The 19,994-nt window shown below is 34.5% G+C and overlaps 1 protein-coding gene across 1 annotated transcript in view; it reads right to left on the bottom strand.

Moving 5' to 3' along the window:
- LOC6640555 (mitochondrial sodium/calcium exchanger protein) overlaps positions 1–19,994 on the bottom strand; it is a 69,865-nt gene that overhangs the window by 1,320 nt on the left and 48,551 nt on the right. The window lies entirely within an intron of this gene.

The raw sequence follows: 19,994 nt of genomic DNA, 5'->3' as shown, positions 1-19,994 counted from the left end.
TAACCAAACTTGTAGATAATCTTTGTCTTAATTTTCAAAGAAAACTATTTCTCAATAGGTTAAAGAATGTTTTAAAAGCATTTTCAAAACAAAAGAATGTTATTAGGACATAATTTAAAAGTTCTAATTAAAATATATTAAAGTAGTAAAGTAAATTCATTTAGATAAACCCGTAAAAGAACCATATACTTAACTAGTTTTTTAAGTAATTAGTTGTTAGTTTTCAATATTAAATTAAAGAAAACTTTAAAACGAATAATAGCAAAAATTACTTACTGAATTCTAGAAATTCGGGATATTCTTAAAAACTAATATCATTTCAGAAAATATAATGTATTAAAAATGCAAAATTTTGGCTGAAAGCTCTCGTTCTATGTGAATTTCTAGTAGTTTCTATAAAGTAGGTAAAAGTTCTATATAAGCTCTATAACTTAGGACTTAAACACAATATCGTGAATTATTTCAAAGTTATGATTAAATAATGAAAATTATGTCAAAAACGTTTATCTCCCAAGAAAACGTTTCCTGGAACTACTTCCATAAACTTTGAAACATTTTCAATTGCATATAAAATATTATAACTTATACAATTATATGTATTATTCTAATATGGTTTATTATTATTTAAACAAACTCATTCAAAACAGGTTTTATATATTTGCATAATTATTTCGACTTCATTTAGCTAGAACTTAAAACTTATTAGAACTTTGTTGCTTAAATACTCTTCAAAAATTAATTCTTTTACAACTTATAGTTCTGTATTTCTCTTATTAAAAAAAAGGATGAACCTAATAACAGGTTTTATATATATTTATAGTAAAAATGTAAGACGTTAATCGAATAATTTTTCTTTTAAATTTGCAAGCTTTTTAATTTGTCAAAAATCTTTCAAATTTTGATTTCAAGTTTGCTTTGTCTCCTGAATAGATCTTAAATAAAGAACAAAAAATTTTGCTTTACTTACTATCATTAATTAAACCTTTCTGACCTACAAAAATCTTAATTATTTTGTCCATTGAGTCGACTATAATTTAGTTAGTTTGATATTTTACAGCTATGTATATCCTATACTAAATTATTTAACCCTATCCCAAATAATAATAATGTCAACTATAAACTATTTCAAAAGCTTCACCTAAAATTGTTCTACATTTACAACCCATTTTTGAGCTCAAAAATTCTCTAACAAAGTTGAAATATTTTGAAATTTGCTGCTCCATTTTAATCATAGGCACAAAAAGCAATCTTGTTGAAAGATCTTGAAGATTTTAAGAAAAAGGAAAAGCAAATACAACGGTCATCTCTTGTTAATTGCCAACGTCAACAGCTATGAAAGAGCCAAAAAAACACAACAACAAGCACTAAACAAGGTCACAACAGTTAGTCGGCCTCGTACCATAAAAATTTAGAGCCAGAGCCAGAGCCACAACGTACGAGAAGTTTGTAATGCCTTCTTATATGGTTATGTGTTTCTTTCCCTGGAAATCATTGCACTTGGAGATTTCAGGCAAAGGTCAAACACGTGCTATTTATAGGGAAAACGTTTTCAACTACCTAACAAACGGCCAATGATATATGAGCTCAAAAACACAAACCGAGAAAGAAAGAGTGAGGAAGAGAGCTGAGGCTTATTGCGAAGGCTATTGCCGAGATGGACGGACACGGACATGGACATCGAGACATGGAGTTGGAGGCGGAGGTTGCGGCAGAGTTTGCCCTGGTCAGTTTACACGGCTCGTTGCCATTTGCATGTCAACAATTTTCTGAATAGCCAACCGTGACAACAATTGTGGGTAAACAGAAACCATATGGGGGGTATATGATTGAGTGTTTATTCATTTGCCATAAGAGTGCGGGGGAGAAGAGCTAAAAGACCACACCAAGTCTTTAGTTAACAGTTAACACAAACACAAACACACATAGGCATTTAATACAGACAAAACGAAGAAGATCACTTGTAGGAGAAAACCAAAATCGATGTCGAAACTGTGCAGTAATCAGCTGGACAAATTCACTAGTTAACAAATAGTTTTGAATTCGAAAGGATAAATTAAGCTATAAGGATTTGGCACATATAATAAGGCCATTCGGTGTGCTTGACAAAAATTAGAAATTTTGAACCAAAATTTGGTTTATTCTAAAGTTTATGAAATAGAAAGGAATCGAAGAACTTTTTAGCTTAGATTTAAAGATTTTATAGTAAGCAAAATAAAGCATCGAAGTTCATATTAATAATAATTTCTACAGCAATCAGGAACGTATCCAGGATATCTTGACCGCACTGAAATTTTAAACTTCAGACTCCATTCAAGACACAGTGTTTTGGTTTAAATTGTATACCAGACACATTTTTACAGTTTCTTGATTGGAAAGGATCAAGTATCGATTTTGTACTATCCCTAGCGCAAAAACATTATAACATGACCAATTTTGATTTAGTTTATTTTACATTTGCCCATTAGCCCATGAATTCAAGGCGTGGGTTTGTTTAAAAAAGGCGAACAGACGGAAATGGGTATATCGACTTGATTTCTTTTTTAGGGAAACATCTTTCTCTCTCTCTTTATTACAAAAATCTTAATTTTATAACACCCTCAAGAAGAGGGAAAAATTAATCAACAAAAGGATTCATAATTTCAAAAAGTAAAAATGTTCGATTTCTTTTCCATGCAAAAACTACAAACTCTGATTCTGATAGTTTTTATTTTTTAAGACTTCTAATTGGGTGGACCTTGATTCTTTTAGGTACATATGTATGTAGGTACATATATCCAAAAATCTTCCTTGTCAAGTAATTTAGTTTTAGTTTAGTTTTTAGCAGAAATTTTCTTTAGCATAGTTTTAGGGGTCATTTCAAAAAGCATTGATTAGACTTTTGAAACATATTAAATAAAATTTTTAATACTTTATATATTGAATTTTTATTTATAATACTAATATTTTCTTTTTTTTTGATTTGAAGCTGAATTTTTAAGATTTCTATGATCTATAAGGATTAGTATGTTATAGTATCAAAGTCTATGCATATCAGCATCTTAATTTTCTTCATTTTTTCTTTACTTTATCTTAAATTTATTTCAAGATATAATAAGATATTGAATTTTATATAAACATTACATTCAATTCATTCCAAGTTGTGCTTTATTTTCAATAATTCACATATTTCGCTTAGGGTATGTAGGCTTTTAATATAGATTTGCAAATATAGTTTTAAGCAACTAACAATGAAACTAATTGCACATATTATAGATATTACTATTGAAACATTAACAGATTCATATTTAAATTCTTAAACTGGTACAATTTCGATAGCCAAGTAGGATTTCTCCCCCAAATCAACAACATTCAGCACCAAATATATAGATCTCTACATTCGATTACGCTATAAATTACATACTTTTGTCTATATATGTATGTATAATTCTAATTGCCCTTTATTATTTAAAAATCTCATTTAAACTTAACATTTTAAAGTCATGTTCTTTAGGTTTAATAACACCTTTAAGATTTGCTTATTCATATCAATTTATTGATTTCATCGATTGCTTTGTATGTGTGTTTTGTCTTTTTGCATAACTCCATTAATTTTTGAGTACAAAAATAAATTTCGCTTTTCTTCATGCTCAATTCGCATTATTGATGATTGCCAAATCAAATTGCTTGGCTCGGAGTGGCTGCTGCTTTTAGTTGCTTTTGGCTGCTGTGGTTACTTCTAAGAAGCAAAACTTGGCGCTTGCCCCACGATCATAATTTCAAATTTAACGCAACTCGTTGCGGAACGCCACACGGTGGCAGTTTTTGTAGTTGTTGTTGTTATTGTGGATTTCTTTTCCTTCATATACATATATATTTATTTATTTTTTTGTTTTTTGCTGTCTTTAGTTTTGGTTTTTCGTTGTTTTTGTTTTTGGACCGGAGGCCGCGGTTTAAGATCAAAGCAAGCGCCAAAATGAAAATTATTACAAAGTGATGTAGCATGACTAAATACAATTTTATGTAGTCGTCGGGTTCTTCTCTTTTTTTTTTTGCTTTAACCTACCTTTTGAGCTGGCCACCATCCTCCATCCTACATGTGCAGCAAGTTCTTCAACGTCTCCATCCCATCCCAGTAGTGTCTGTGTGTGTGTGTGTGTCTGTGTGTGTGTGGATGGATGGATGGATGGTTGGTTGGAAGGAGTTGGGGGTGGGTTGATGCACAGGAGCCATAAAATGGAATTACACGCATTTACACAACCGCAAAACATTTGTACAAACAATGATCGGTATGGGAGAGTGACTCTATGTCCCCTGTGAGTGAATTTGTCTCGGTGTGTGTGTGTGTGTGTGCTTGTCGGTGATAATGTCTAAATTTGGCCTAAATGGAGAGTCGGCCGTAAAAGTCATTTGAGCCACGACTCGAAAATGTTGGCCCCTTTTTTTGGGCTCTAAGTGCCTTTTTGCCTCGGCATCTGTCTCTCTGGCCAATGGCCATTATGATCGACTTAAGTGTCCAGACATGAGTCATCTTCATCTTCTCAGAGGTATGGAAAATTGCCTTGGTGACAGACCGACGAAGATTATGCGGGTGGCCGTAACTGAAGTGATAAGTGTTCTAATGCTATACTTCCTGTTGTCACCAGATTGACGGCTTAAAGGTAAGCAGGATAAAGTCGTGAGAATATTTCCAACAGGCAGGTAAGATCAACTTACATTTGGTCAACTAGCCTGTAAGTTTGTAAGGCAGGAGAAGGACAGGACAGAACAGAAGGCTTCTCGTTCTTCCTTAATCAAAGAACAACTTGAAATAAATCTCATCAACTTGGCTTAAGTTAAAACTGTTAGAACGTTTACGAACTTTAGCTTTTATCAGTTTCTAGTTCAGCAGAATTTTAAACATAAACTCTCTTCTAAATGGCCAATGGAAATTCATATAACAAAATCAAAAAAAAGAAAAAAATTCCCTATATATATTTTATGGTTTCCACGTACATTGTCAGTCCATCTCACATCAAGCATTCCTTTTCCTCATTCTATTCCTTGTGGAAAATGAAATTCACTTAAGCCGCTTACAGAATGAAGTGAAACCAGAGAGAGAGAGAGAGAAAGGGAGCGAGGGAGAGAGATATTCTACTTCGACCCCCCTTTGCATCATTGAACCATGGCAGCCAAAGTTCATGTAGCATCTTCAATAGCAGGCTACTGATTTACACAAAGTCTCCAGTCTACAGGCCCAGATACCTAAACCATATGTATGTACATATGTGCATATATATATCGAGGAAGGAGCCAAAGACAGGAGCCAAGACTTCAAGACTCCGCCAAGACCAAGATGAAGTCAAAGTCAGACTCAGTCAGCCGGCACCGACATGATTGCACGTATAGTGGAACAAATTCATGGCATACGCGGCGATCGCAGGCAGCACCTTGGCAATCAGCAAGGAAAACAACAAATCGACAAAGACTCGGAGTAAAAGTCTAGGCCAGACAGACCTAGATGATGACCTAACTTTAACTAGCGAACTTTAAAAATCTTCTCAGGCTGAAAGAGAAATGAAGAAAGGTCTTTAACAAACAATTAGTGAGCGATATAAAGTTAAGTCTCCAAAAACCGGACAAAGTTTTGATCAATTCATTTGCTAACAGAAAAATCAAAAAGTAACCCACAGAACGAAAGAAAAGTTTGTTTAGATTAAGTCCTTAAATCGATTCCAGTGTAAAACTAAAGTTATTTATTTATGAAGTAAGTCCCTGAACCGATACCACATTTAAGGACCTTTTTCAGTAAAATTAACCTCAGCTTAACCTCAAAAGAACAATTTCTGAATACGAAATTATATTCAAATCGAAAAAATAGATCCATAGATCTTTAAATAAAGGATTCTCGTGCTTAACCGCTTTTAAAAGGACAGAAATGTTGGACGAAAAGTCTTAAATTACATATTTGATACATAAAATTAGAGAAAATCTTTTAAACCTTATTAAGTGAAAAACCATTTAAGAGTTTCTAAGGTGGGATTAAATAATATATACAAGGAACAAAAATACACGATCTTTAAAACGTTTTTTTTGAAGAGTTTTAACGTAGTTCCTCTCAAACTTATTAACAAAAAATACTAAATTAATAACTAAATCTATGAGAAAGAAAAACTTAAATAAAAAATTTTAAAGTTTTTGTAGTATAATTCCGAAAAAAAAACGTATAGATGATCTAATGGCATTCCATTGAAACATTCTTATAAAACAGTAGACTTACAATTGTCCCCTAGGTAGGTAGGTACCTATCCATAACTCATCTTAAAAAGAAGTTAATGAACTGAAATTTTTTCTACTTAAAGCTTAAATGAAGGTTAATTATATGAACACGTAATGGTTAAGCTATTTGGAAGATTCATTAAGTGAACCCATTAGTAACTCAACATGGAATTAAGGAAATGAAAGGAAATTTATTATACTTAAAATTAGCTTTGAGATATTTAAGAAATTTCAGAGCTTATGAGCTTACAAATGTGAGGAATTCAGTGATCTAAAAGTCTACCAATTACAACCTTTAAAAAATCAAATCAAACTACAAAGAAAGACTAAACACTCTTTGAAGTATTGCATCCTAAAGATAACATATATACTTAATGGTTTTTGTGGCCAGTCGTCTATGCCAGATGTAGGGTTCAATTTTGGCACTGCTGTTGCCAAGAAAGCGACTCGAAAAGGAATTAAGTTGAAATGTTGATGGGTGTGTGGTAAATCGCTCTGGGCTGTGCGGCTGCCACTGTTCTACGCGATGAGCAAAACCGAAAAGGGGTTTGGTTTTGGGGGGCAGAGTGGAGTGACAAGACCAAGACCAAGAGAGACGCAAAACTGGTGAACTGAACTGGCAAACATCTTGGCTTGCGATGAAATCAATAAATGTAAGGTTGCTTTTGGGGCTATTCAAAAAGCCAGCCATCCACACAAAAATACATACATCTGATTATATATGTACATGAAATATATATCTATACGATCTCTATACAGCCATCCGGATGTTTGTATGTCACTTTTTGGACCCGCCATCTATTCGGTATATACATAATAAGTATGTAGGTAGGTTAATTTTGTATGTTTCTTTCATTTTCGATTTTGTTTTCTTTTGGCTTTCCGGGTGGTCTCTGAATTGTCGGTTCCCTCTTGATACGAATACGAAGTTTCCTCTTTCATCTGATCTGATCCCGAAAGTCTCTTTCTTCCTGCTGTGTCAATTGGACTTGAAACTTTATCGCCCAAAAAAAAAATCAAAAATGTTATCCTTGTCTTGGACAGTTTATTCTGCCTTAATTAAGCTTATAATACAATATTTTTTATGAATCATCAAAAAATAAAAACAAAAGAAGACAAATACCGAAATTGTTTTCGCTTTTTTCATTGGTTTTCATTTTGGGTTTTTCTTAAATAAATATTTGCCTAAGTAATTTGCCGCTTGGTTTGTTGTTTATTTTTCAACGGAAATTCGGAAGCTGTTTGATTTTTTATCCCACTCCGAATTCAACTGAAGGAATTTGTTGTTCTAGTTTGCTTTTAATGCCCATCAAAAAGTTCAATGAACTGGTAAAAAAATGGGAAAGAATATTTTTATGAAGTTTACACCAGAAGGAAAATGTAATATGCAAGGAATAAGTTAATAAAATTTTTCAATAATTTAAGGTTTTATATATTGTGTACTTCAGAGTCCACTAGAAGACTTTGTAAAAAGCTAATGAAAGAGAATACTATTAAAAAAGGCAAACTAAATCATCCTGGTAATAAAAATAAGGAATCTATGATCAAAAATCAAAATATCTTACAGTTCATGACACAAATCTGCATTTTTGGAACTTGAACTTAAGTTTATTTTATATTCTTACTATGAAATGTAGATTAATACAAGAGCGTAACGAGGATTCAAATTAGAGTGGGTCGGAATAGCTTTTTTTAACTTTGTCTCATAAATCCTTTTTGATTTGAATTCCTTAAATACCAAAAAATGTAAACCATTTACCCCCCTTGTCCATACCATAGGTAGCTACACCCTTCCTTAGATATTACAAAATATTCACTTATGCGAATTTCGGCAGTATTTTTTACAAAAATGAACTGAAACCATTTAGAACAGGCTTAACACAAAAACAGGAGACACTGTAGGGATAAATATTTATTTATAATAATATAAGTACAGTAGAATCCGTTTATAACTTCCGTATAATATAGCGACTAAAGTTCGATCAGTGATTGGTTAGTCCCAATACAAACTTATATGAAAAGGCCTCCGGTTAGTACGTCTTCCGAATATAACGAAGAAAATCCTCGGTCCTTTGAGAGTCGTTATAACCGGATTCTACTGTATTTACATAGGTATAGATCAAATCGTAGAGTGGCGGCAAAAAATTTGAGACATAAATTTTTTGACCTTAAATTTAGATTTTATGAGATTTTTATATAATGTTAGTGAAAAGTTTTGATGTGTTAATTTATAACGTTGCGTTGGTCATTCTATTGTGATGATGTACCGTAAATTTTGTGGGCGTTTCTCTAATGGGTTTTTTAAAAAATGAATTTCGATGAATAGCTCAAAAATTCAGACCCGTCGTATTTTAAAAATTTGTAAAATTGATTGTACGCTTTTGGACCTTAAGAAAAAGTTTTTTAGGTACTTTATATTCTTCTATCATTCTATCATTGTTGTATTGAGAAATGACCTCATCAAAATTTAAAACAAATAATATTAAGTTATCTAAAACTATATAAATATGTATAATAATTGATTGATTATAATAATTATTCTTTTAAATTCAAAACTACTGAATTAACAGCTAAAACTTTATTAAACCTTCTTTTCTATTTTAAAATTTTCTACTATATGTATGACATTTTTCAACTTTGATTTATATTAAGCGCCTAATTTGTTGTGATTACATAATTAAAACTATGATGAATATTCTTAATCTAAATACATATTCGACAGCAATAGGATAAACTCTTTGCAACTTAACACATTAATCTCCTTTAAAAGTTAATAATTTAAATATTTTTTGTTTTTTTTTTCGAATTTATGACAAGTTTTCAAGTTTTTCCTTCAAGTACTGAAGAAAAGATTTTAAGATTGTTATTCAAAGAAACATTTTATACCCTTTCTATCCTTTATACATTTTTACTTTAGGGAATTGCAATATTTAAAGAATTTTATATTCCTTAACTTTAGTCAATTCCACTGAATTCACTTTCTAGAAGATTTTAAATTCTAAAAGATTTTAAAAACATTTTTAAAGAAATAAACAGCTATAAAGACATCAAAAAAATTGTTTGTTTTTAGATTTCATGGGATTTTTGTTTTTCTTATGATTCTGTGGCTTTGTTTTGCCAATTTTCAAATGCAAAAAAAATCTCAAAATTTGTTGACATTGATGAAATCTGAAACCATATACTCAAAATTTGCTGACTTGACTTGCAGACGAATAAGCACAACTCCTCGTCTTTATGGGACTCTCCTGATGCTGCGCTGATGATAATGGGTTGGATGGGGTCCTAGTTGAAGGCATAAGCACATTGTAGATTATCTCCTGATGTTTCTTTCTTTATTTTTGAGTCTCTTGTCGTTCTCTGTTTTCGGTTTTATTATCTTCTCAGGCCCATCGGTCGGTAGTTGACTTGATTAGGCCAAAACAAATTAATTCGTAGAAAAAAGGTGTGAGAAAATTAACTTGTCTTCCGTTTCTTGCCATTTGCCGTCAACAACTGGGCAAAATAATCAATTAGTTTCGCAGAACGAGTAGAAGAAGAAAACACCAAAACACAAATCGCTTTTACGAAAATTACGGAAACTGTTGTAAGAAGATGAAGACACTAGAGTGTAGAGAGACCGATGATCATCAGCAGAAGAAACAACAAAGCAAAAGAAAAAAGAACAGGTAGCGGTAGCTCTCTATACGCCAGATTAACGCTTCGGGGCAAAATGTCGAATGACGGCTTTGACTTTGATCTCCAAAGACTGACTTTTGCACTTGGCAAAAATGAGATTAACAGCAGACCAGAGCAGATCAGATCAACTAGTTGTGCTCTAGGGGTAGGTATCAAGGGAAAGAAGAGGGTTGCATTTTCCTTCTTTCTTTTAATTATGGCATTGCCCTTAGGTGTAGGAAGTGTGAGACAAATAATAATAATAACAACAGCAGAACGAACGACAACCTCACTTTGATGTCTTCTTTGAGGCCCCTCTGGATATTTTCCTCTACATTTGTATATATGTATATATATATATAGATCTCCTTTCCCTTTGCCTTGACTGAAAAGCCGCCGCCCAGAAAAAAACAAAACACCTGAAAAGAAGAAGTCTTTCAATCTACTGGCCATCCATTTGCTTCTGGGCCCGTTACACAGCTGGAATTCAATTTTTTCTTCTTTTTGGTAACAATAATAAAATGTCTTATTTAGGTTCGGTTATTAATGATGAGTTATGAGTTCAGGACCTCCTTCGGTGCCTGTGTGTGTGTCGGTTGATCATTCTTGGAAGGTAGAACGAATCGTTTTCTTACTTTTTTTCCTTTCATTTTAATGGTTAGCTAATTTTGTAATAAAATTAAGTTTTTTTTGAAGAGAACTCTACTCAAAGTTAATTTCAAGTCAATTTATTATCCAACTTCAATCGTTTGCTTCATTTGTAGCTTGCTCTCTTAGATTGATGTGTAAGTTTTGTAAGTCAACTCATTAAAGCAAATTTAAAAATATTTTTGAAGAATAAAATACAGTGGGAGTTAGGTAAATAGAATCACTTGGAAGATTCTAATCTCTGAAAGCGTTCAATTATGATTGAATTTCTTTTTTTTCAAAAGAAAACTATTTGTTTGTTTAATTTAAATAAATAAATTCTGATTATAATCAGAGGATCAAATATTTAATCAATTTTCTGAAGAGCTTTTTAGTTTTGATTCATTTTCTTTGGTTTTATTTAAGTACCAAGAAAATTTTATTAATTCCCAAGCCTCTTATTAAATTACTTAATTTACTAGCTAGTTTATTTATAATAATAATTGTTTTTCTTTTTAAAAAATATATATTTATTTTATTTAAAAGTTTTTTTTTATATTTACAATCATTCCTTGGACAATAATTTTTATTTATTTAACTTAAATCTCATCTTTTTTTTAAAATTATGTATTTTTTATTTATTTACAACGTTAAACACAGTTTAAGCTTTAATTGAAGCTTTAATGTAAAATGAAATACTACATTTTTCATAAGATCGTCCGCTAAAGTATACAAATATTTTGTATCTTACTTTTTTAACAGACAACGAATTGAATATATGTATAAATAGGGGAATGACTTCATTAATAAATGAAGTAAATAAACTATATTTATATTTTTTAAGAAAGAAAAATCAGTTACAAAGATATTAAATGTCCTCCGAGAACATCCCCGAACAGGGACGGCTCTAGAATAAATTGTCGAAAAATTACTGATAAAACAAAATCAAAATAGGTTATAGTCCTATATTCTTGGACCAATGACCTGAATCCGTTTCTGTTCTTCTACCTAAACTGTACACAAATCGATGTACATATATCAGTTTCTAATATTAAATTATTGATTTTACAAAACAATTTGAACTAAACTTTTATTCACAAATATATGTTAAAATGCTTATTCCTTTTTTGGGAATACCATTTTATTTTTAATTCAAATTTTTTAATATTTCTTACTAACTTATCAATAAGTTACACAAACTTTGGGCCTTATTTGGGATTTTTATTAGAAAAATCATCAATTATTTAGTTTAAAATTTTAACGGTCTAATTTCCTAAGCATTTACTCTACTTAGAAAAAAATGTTGTTATGGATTTTTATATTTCAAATATAAGATTTCAAATTTTATTTGACTAACTTTTAATATTTGAATGTAAATCTTTCCCCATTTCTTTAAGAATGCAAATACCAAGAAAAGGAATAATTCTCTTGACATTTAGGTCTCAGTTAATTAGCATTTCTAAAAATTTCCTTTCCATTTTTGCCTAATTTTTCCTAAAAAAAAAGAAAAAGAAACACAAAAAAGTGAAAGAGATTCCCAAAAGTAAATGTTAAAGAAGTTTTTTCATAGTTATTTTTTTTTTCAGCATACATTTGTTAGTTCTTTTGAAACCAGCTGTTGACTTCATAGGAACTTCTCTCCACATCCACCTACAACTTCATCTTCATCTCCATTTCCATCTGCATCTCACCTGTCCCAACCACCTCTCGCTCTCCCACGCAATGTTCCTCTATTTCTCTGTCTTTTTTGTTGTTGTTGTGTTGTACCTTTACAATGACAAACGCCGATCATTACACCGAGTGCGACAAACAAAAACAAACAAATAGATTCTCAAGATGTGTCCATGACAAAAGGCGTTTCGAGTTTTTGTCTTTTCTATTCTCTAGTCTATTCTATTCTATTCTCTAGTCAATTCTATAGCCAGCCACAATATGCATTAGAAAAAAAAAAACTGTCATAGAGAGCTGAATAGGAACTTAAGAGGTTTAATGCGGTTCTTAAAGTTTTTATTTCTACCTACCGCAGCAGAGAAAAGACCCGCACAATGCTCGATAAAGTTATTAACTTAAAAAAAAAAGGGGGGAAGGAAAATTTGTTTGATTAATGGCCACCAAGCTAAGGAATCAGTTAGGGGCTAAGCACAAACTTCCGGCAAGCTTACAAAAAACCAAAAAAATAAATAAGTCTTTTCCAATATCTGGACAGCCCACGCATGACCCCGACATTGATAGGCTTATCGAAATTGTATCCCAAAAAAAAAAAAAAACCAAACCAAACCCAAAAAACGAATGAACGAACGGGTCAACGTGTGCGGCCCTTGGCCAATGCCAATTAAAATGTTACATCGGGCGACGGCGGCCAGCTAACAACTCAATACAATGTAAACAAATGATATACGGTCACAGAGCGGTAACCATTTCCATTCCGAATCCCATTCCCCCCCGCCACCATCACCACCACTCCAGAGACTATATATATATATGTATGTCGGCACAGTTGGGTGTCTTTTCTCGCTCGCTTTTGAGCTGCAAATCAACTTGGAAAGAGATTTTCATTTGATTTGAGTTTGAGTTTCGAGTCGCAAAAGGCCATAAACTGTCCCAGGCCAAGCCAAGCCAGGCCAGAGCCTGTGGTTTAGGCCTGGTTTTCGTGTGGTCTCTCCTCACATCTCACAGTGTCTCTAGCGATCGTATCGATTTAGAGATATGTCGGGCCTAACAAGTTGAGTTGTCAACGCAGCTCGGCAGGCAAGTGAAGTGTTGTTGAATTATGGTTCGATGGTTTTTATGATGACTTCAGTTGAGTTCAGTTAAGTCGGTTACATACATACATATACATAGCATATACATTTGCCTAATTGATTGTATTAGGCAATGGAAAATGGTAAATGTTGTCAATGATTAGATATGCAGATAGTTACCACAAATGGAGAGAAAAACTTGCATAGCCGGTTGATGCTTTTTATGGCTAATTAAATTATGAAAATTATCGTTGAAATCTTGATTTGGGAAATCTCTGATAGAGTAACGATTTTATAGGTGAATGATCCGTGATAGAGCAACGATTTTATAGGTGAATGATCTGTGAGTCGTTGAAGTCATATTCAAATTAACCAACACTGCTTGCATAAGTAGTACTTGAGTGTTATGCAAGCAGTGTTGGTTAACTTAAATATCACTTGAACGACTCATGGAGTACTTGAGTGTGGAAAAGTGCTTAAGAGCCAGTGTACTTCAGTTTTACGTAACTTTTAGGCTGCTTACTAGGGCCCCTTCTTCCTATTTTTTCTAGTCTTTAACTTAGCATGCCATTAAACTTGTGTCCCAATTTAAACCATCGTAAAATTCGATCATTTACTACTAACTTTAAGTCATTAAACTAATATTCAAACATGTTTTCTCTAGTCGTCAAGCTTATATTCAAGTCTGCTTAGAACTTGTTAACCTACACTACCAAGAAGTTAAGAAGAACTTCTAGTCTGTTTACCAACACTGTAACCGCAAATTGATATATAATGTATGTATGTATATGTAAAGGGGCATTGTTCTATCCGATCTTTCATAACATCTCTTGTTTACACATCTCTGCGATCTGTTTTTTTACCTGAATTCATTTGAACTTCCCACCTTCTCAGACCTTATACAACCCCCGCAAAATTTGTGTACCTACTCTTATTACTCTTCACTTCACACCAATAAAGAGTCGGGCAAGTCGACATAAATAAAAAAATATATATCGAAATACCTTCGAGCCGTAAATAAGCAACTCAATGAGCTGGCGGCAGCCCCATAAGCTCCAGCGCACGTGCCTCATAAACCACCGGGCGAGAGTGGACCACCCAGGCGTCATCATCATCGTCGTCATCGTCATCGTCGTAGTCGTCGACGTCGTCGTCGATTTGTGCAGTCATTCCACGAATTCTTACCAAGCTCCCCATCAAGCCGAATGGTAGGGTGATTGAGATTGGGTCTGCGGTTAAGACGTTTTTTTTTTGTTTTTGTTGTGGCGAATTCTACATAAATGGTTGGAGCACAGGTATAACGATAAGAGAAGTGCGGTGCGTTGGTTTCGGTTGGGTTGGGTTGGCGGTGGAGTGGAGTGGAGTCAACACATTTCACATTTCACCAGCTTTTATGTATGCTAAGGATGTCTGGCTGTCTGCTACAGTGCGTCATTGGGTACCACCCATTCGACTGCGTTATTGTCACACACACAGATAATAAAGAGAGAGTGACAGAGAGAGAGATATAGACACCAAATTATGCATGCGTCTTCTAAAGATATGTAAATGCCCCAGAGTTGGGTTCTGTTCTTTTCAACAATTCTGTTTGCTTATATATATACATCGCCCACGCAGTCGCATTGTTGTCATGGCCGTAAGACCCAATAAGACTTTGACGACGACGACGACTACTCTGACTCCAAACGACTCTGCCTCTGACTCCGACTCCGACGACGACGTCGTCACAAAACGAAATTAATTTGACAACCAACGCAAAACGCATGCGTCGTCAACATTTTTCAGCCTACCTACCGCCCCCTGCCCCCGCCACAAAACCTTCCTTCAACTCCAATCACTTTGTCCCAGTCTCATTCCTTCAGCTTTGTCGTCCATCCACTAAGTCCAGAGTTGGAGTTGATGTTGAAGCTTATCGCCTTACTTTTATATCTATCTTAAGCTTGTTGTTGTTGACTCCAACTCCAACTCCAATGTATTTTGTTTGTTGCTCTTTTTTTTGTGGTTTCGGTTTTTGTTGTTATTGTTGTTCTTATCGTTGTTGCAGTCACATTAACACATCCGACTGACTCCAAGTTGAAAATGGGTTATGGTCTCCAACCGATAAGCTCATTTTCAGTCGGCAGGATTACCAGTGTATAAGTACGATACATTAAATATGAGCATGATGGATAACATTTGGTCCTGGCGGCATCATGATCAGCAAAAAAAAAACAAAGGAAATGTAATCTAAACTTGGAAATAATGCATGTTTCATGTCAATTTGAGCTTAATCTTAGATGATTTAAGCAATTATATCAAACTGGTCAGCTTTAGATGGATTAACTTTGAATGACATTGTTGTTTGCATCGATTTAACATGATCTGTCAATTGATTAAACTAATATAAATGTGTGGAGAAAGAGAAATATTTGAAGCAAACTATTGGTTTTCCATTAAAGGTGCTCCTAATAGGTAAAACCCTCTAAAAACCTTTCCAAAAGTTATGTGGGAGCACAAGGAGCAAGGTCCACCCAAGTCAAGGTAAACTTACTATGATATCGCATAACAATCTCTTATAATTTAAAGCTGATTCAATCAAAGTCCTTTCATAAATTTCAAGCTTTGTCCCGCCACCCACACCTGAAACTCATCAAGCTGGCCACTTCACAACTTTCCATGCCAAATGATAACCAAAAAGCCATCGATTCATTGGACTGGCAAAACCAAAACCAAAACCATAAACTGAAACCATCGAAAGACCAGGGACAGGACCACCAAAGAAGCTGGAAAAACCACACACACACACACAGACAGAGAGAGGGACAGCCAACTGGATGGGGCTTGGGGCGGGAGGGGGAGCTGCTGACTGGGCGGTTGATTACATGAACCGCAAAAGCCGACGCCAAGATACCACAAAAAAAAAGACAGCAAAAAAAAAAGGAAAAAGAGTTGCCAACCGCAAACAAATTTACCACACACGCGACTGCGGCTGGTTCCTCTACGTATTACCAGTGGCAAATAGTAATTATTACATTAAATACACCCAAACGCCCCTCTACGGTCATTTCGTCCCCCTCCATATAGCCATCTACTCCTCCTCATCGCATTCTAGCCGACAACAGTACGACAGAAAATGCAGTTAAACTTTAAGTGGCATAGCGAGTGGTCATCGTGAGTTGGTGGGTTGGTTGGGGAGTATGTAGGCAGGGGGGTAAGGGGGAAGCAACGAGCAGAAGAAGGCGGAATGTTAATGGCGTTATAGGCCAATGACAAATGCAATTGCCTTGGTCGGCGACTAAAACCCGGTCTCCGAATAGGGGGGACGGTCGGGAGAAGAGGCAAAAGGCAGATCTAGGCAGCCCGCTGGCTGCACTATAAATTAAGACATTATACGATTAAAAACAAACAGCGTGTCGTTAAAATCCACTGAAAGAGCAAAAAGGATAGCGACGCCAACAGAGAGTGAGCGAGAGAGATAGTGAGGGGAGCACAAAAAAACGCCAACGAAGATGAAAGAGATCAGCAATAGAGAGACGTAGAGAGAGTGCGAGCACGGCTTAGGCCTGGCCGAGAGAGTTTAGCTTAAATCATTCACAATATTGCCTGCAGTGAAATCCATTTATTGCTTAGTTCGCTTCACTGTGAATGATATAAGGCCGAAGATGTTGTCCTCAGCAACAACAACAACCACTGAAACGGCAAATGAAGCTCTCAACGTTGGTGGTCCAGTGGCAGCTGCCAGAGATGCCGCCGCGAGCGTGTGTATGCGTGTGTGTATGTGTGTGAGTGCCTCTCCCTCTTATACTTACTCTCTCTCTTTCTCTCTCTGTCTTGATCCATATGGGGAGCATTTGGAGCAGGCAAAAACAAAATGCAAGTCATTGAGAGCAAAAACGAAAAACCAAAAAGTTGAGAGTCATTTCATCTCTTTTTGTCTGTGTGTGTGTGTGTGTTTGAGTAAAAAATAAAATAAGCAATAACTTTTGTAGACGACTGAGGAATACCTAGAATGAATTAAATTAAAGTGCAAAGGTTATTGACTATTTATAGATTAAGATTATGATACATACATACATAGGTTATATGGACTCTATAATAACTATTAGCATACTATAGACCCAATTTCGAAACAAATTTCTCAAATTTTCATCTATTAAGACAAGTGCATTTTCCCTATATATACCCTTTTTACATATAAATACAGGGTATAAAAATGGCGCAATCTCCAGAGAGCAAAAGACAGACACAGAGAGAGAGCAGCTGAAGCTGCCGCCCAAGTCGCCAAAAAAAGCCACACACAAACCAAACAAGTCAGTAGAGAGGGGGGAGAGATGTCTGATGGGGAGGGGATGAAGAAGTGCAGCCATTCACATTTGAGTTAACGTTAGGCCAGGTGAGAGAGCCTGTGGGCTTACGGGGGGATGCATGTAGAAGGGAGGGGGGATATGTGTTGCTCGTCATCAAAGTTGTTTGTTGTTTGTGGTTGCTGCTGCCGCTGCTGCTGCTGTTGTTGTTGTTCTTGCTTTGACTGTTTGATTATAATAGCCCGCTGCATGGCGGTGGGTCCATACACTCTCTCTCTCTCTGTCTTTCCATCTTGTTTATCTCTCACTCTCAGTTACAGTTGCATTTGAATTTGAATTGAAGCGCCAATTTTTGCTTTAAACAGTTATAGTAAAAACAGGTGTGAGGCTATAAAAATAAATATTTTATTCTTTGATTTCTTGGGCAAATTGTATTTGATCTTTTCGAAAGAAACTCCATCATCCTTTTTGGGATCCAACTCTCCAATCACAGTCCATGGCTATAATTTGCCCGCGAAAAGGTAAGAGAATCATCTCAACTTGTGTGGTCCACACACACACACACACACAGGGACAGCCTCCGCGAATGGGGAGAAGATGCAAAAGAATGAAAAAAACAAAAACATCCTGCTCATAATTTAGCATTAAAAACATGCAACAACAACAAAGCTAACAAATTTGCCAACAATTCACACACACACACACTCATACGGGGGGAAAAAAGCCTGCCACGCACGCGCTCCCCAAACATACACTCACACAAACACACACACATACATATATAGAGAGCATACAATAAAAGCTCCGATGAAGGCCGCCGACGCTGCCGTCAAGTGAGACAGGGACAGAGGGATACGAAACCCGAGGACCACCCACAATGCCGGCCGTTGAGTTTAATGAAGGCAACAACAACAACAACAACATTTATATTTGGGTGGTCCACCACCAGCAACCTCGCTTGGGTGGTCCAAACCAAAAAGCAACAATAGAAATTAGCAAGCTCTGTCTTCGTCCACAGTGGCTGTCAAACTGTCAAATTTAAAAAACGTACAAAACTGTAAAGTCCGCACAGTTAATTGGATTAATTTTGAAACCAAAATTTGAAAACACATTTGTGTTAAGCTCAATAATGCAAGTTTTTTAAATAATATTAATTAGTTAATACATTTTAAAGGCAAGAATTTCCGCGAATGTTGTCTAATTAAAACTTAAAAGAAAAAAAAATTTGTTTATTATGTTAATAAATATATGAAATAATTATATACGGTTTAATATAATTATTTTTCACCCAAAAGTATCGCAAGATCATATAATTATTAGACCTAATTGAACAGTCTATAAAAAAAACTTGAAAAAATGTTATATAAAATAACTTCATACATACATATATCGAATAATAATTTGATTGATTAATAAATCAATTTCATACATATTTTACCATCATAGTTTTTGTTTTTTAAATTTAGTGAAGAAACTTGAAATAAAAATAAAAATTACTCATACCAGATGGTCATCTAATGATTAGTAAAACTCCCCTCGCAGAGAGCGAGCTCAATCCAAAATGGCCGCAGTTAACGAGAGAGCGTAATCGCTCACTCTCTCGCGAGAGTAAATGTATCTGCGGCCCTAATGAAGTTGTTGGCCTGGCGTGCCGCATCTATCAGATACATTCTCTCAGAGTATTTACGGCGAGAGGGCAAGTATTTACGGCGAGCGCATCTATCAGATACATTCTCTCAGCGATCCTCGAACGAAACGGTTGTTTGATACGGAGCAACGCGCATTGAACAAACAAACAAACAAAAAATTATATACATATATATTCGACAAGACCTGCTAAAGTGACAAATTTTATAAAATATTATACCAAATCTTTTGTAACGAATATCTTTTTTGTGTTGTACAAGATGAATTTTTCGACAAATGGAAAATTTCACAAATTCGAAACAAAATTCATGAATTAAAACGAAATCGTCTACGTGCGCAAGCAAAGTGGTGTGTGTGTGAAACATAATAAAAAAAAATAAAACGAGAAAAAAAAGCGAGAAATACAGAGAGCGAGAGCGGCTGTGTGAAAGAGAATTGAAGAAAAACGTGAGGCGTCTCAGAGAAAAAGAAAAATATAATAGTATCTGGTGTATAAAATAAAATTACATATGTGTGAAAATTGTTGAAATTCTTCAAGAAAATGTGCACAAATGTTGTGGAACAAAAATCCATCAAGATTTTATTAATACCAACAACAACAACAACAAAACCGAAGCCAGCAATCACAACAAAAACCGAATCAAACATCTGAGAGTGAAAGAGAATTCATGCCGTATGCGTTAGGGAGAAAGAGAGAGAGTTAAACGAAAGAAAAGTGTTTAAGAAAAATTTAATTTAATTTACTGAAAATGCAAATTAAACTAAATATAAAATTTCATATTAAACAAAAACAACAAACAAAAATATA

The sequence above is a fragment of the Drosophila willistoni genome (assembly GCF_018902025.1).
Source record: "Drosophila willistoni isolate 14030-0811.24 chromosome 2L unlocalized genomic scaffold, UCI_dwil_1.1 Seg196, whole genome shotgun sequence".
NCBI classification, from domain to species: Eukaryota; Metazoa; Arthropoda; class Insecta; order Diptera; family Drosophilidae; genus Drosophila; species Drosophila willistoni.
The sequence above is the reverse complement of the archived record's forward strand: the minus strand, read 5'-3'. Positions and strand labels throughout refer to the sequence as shown.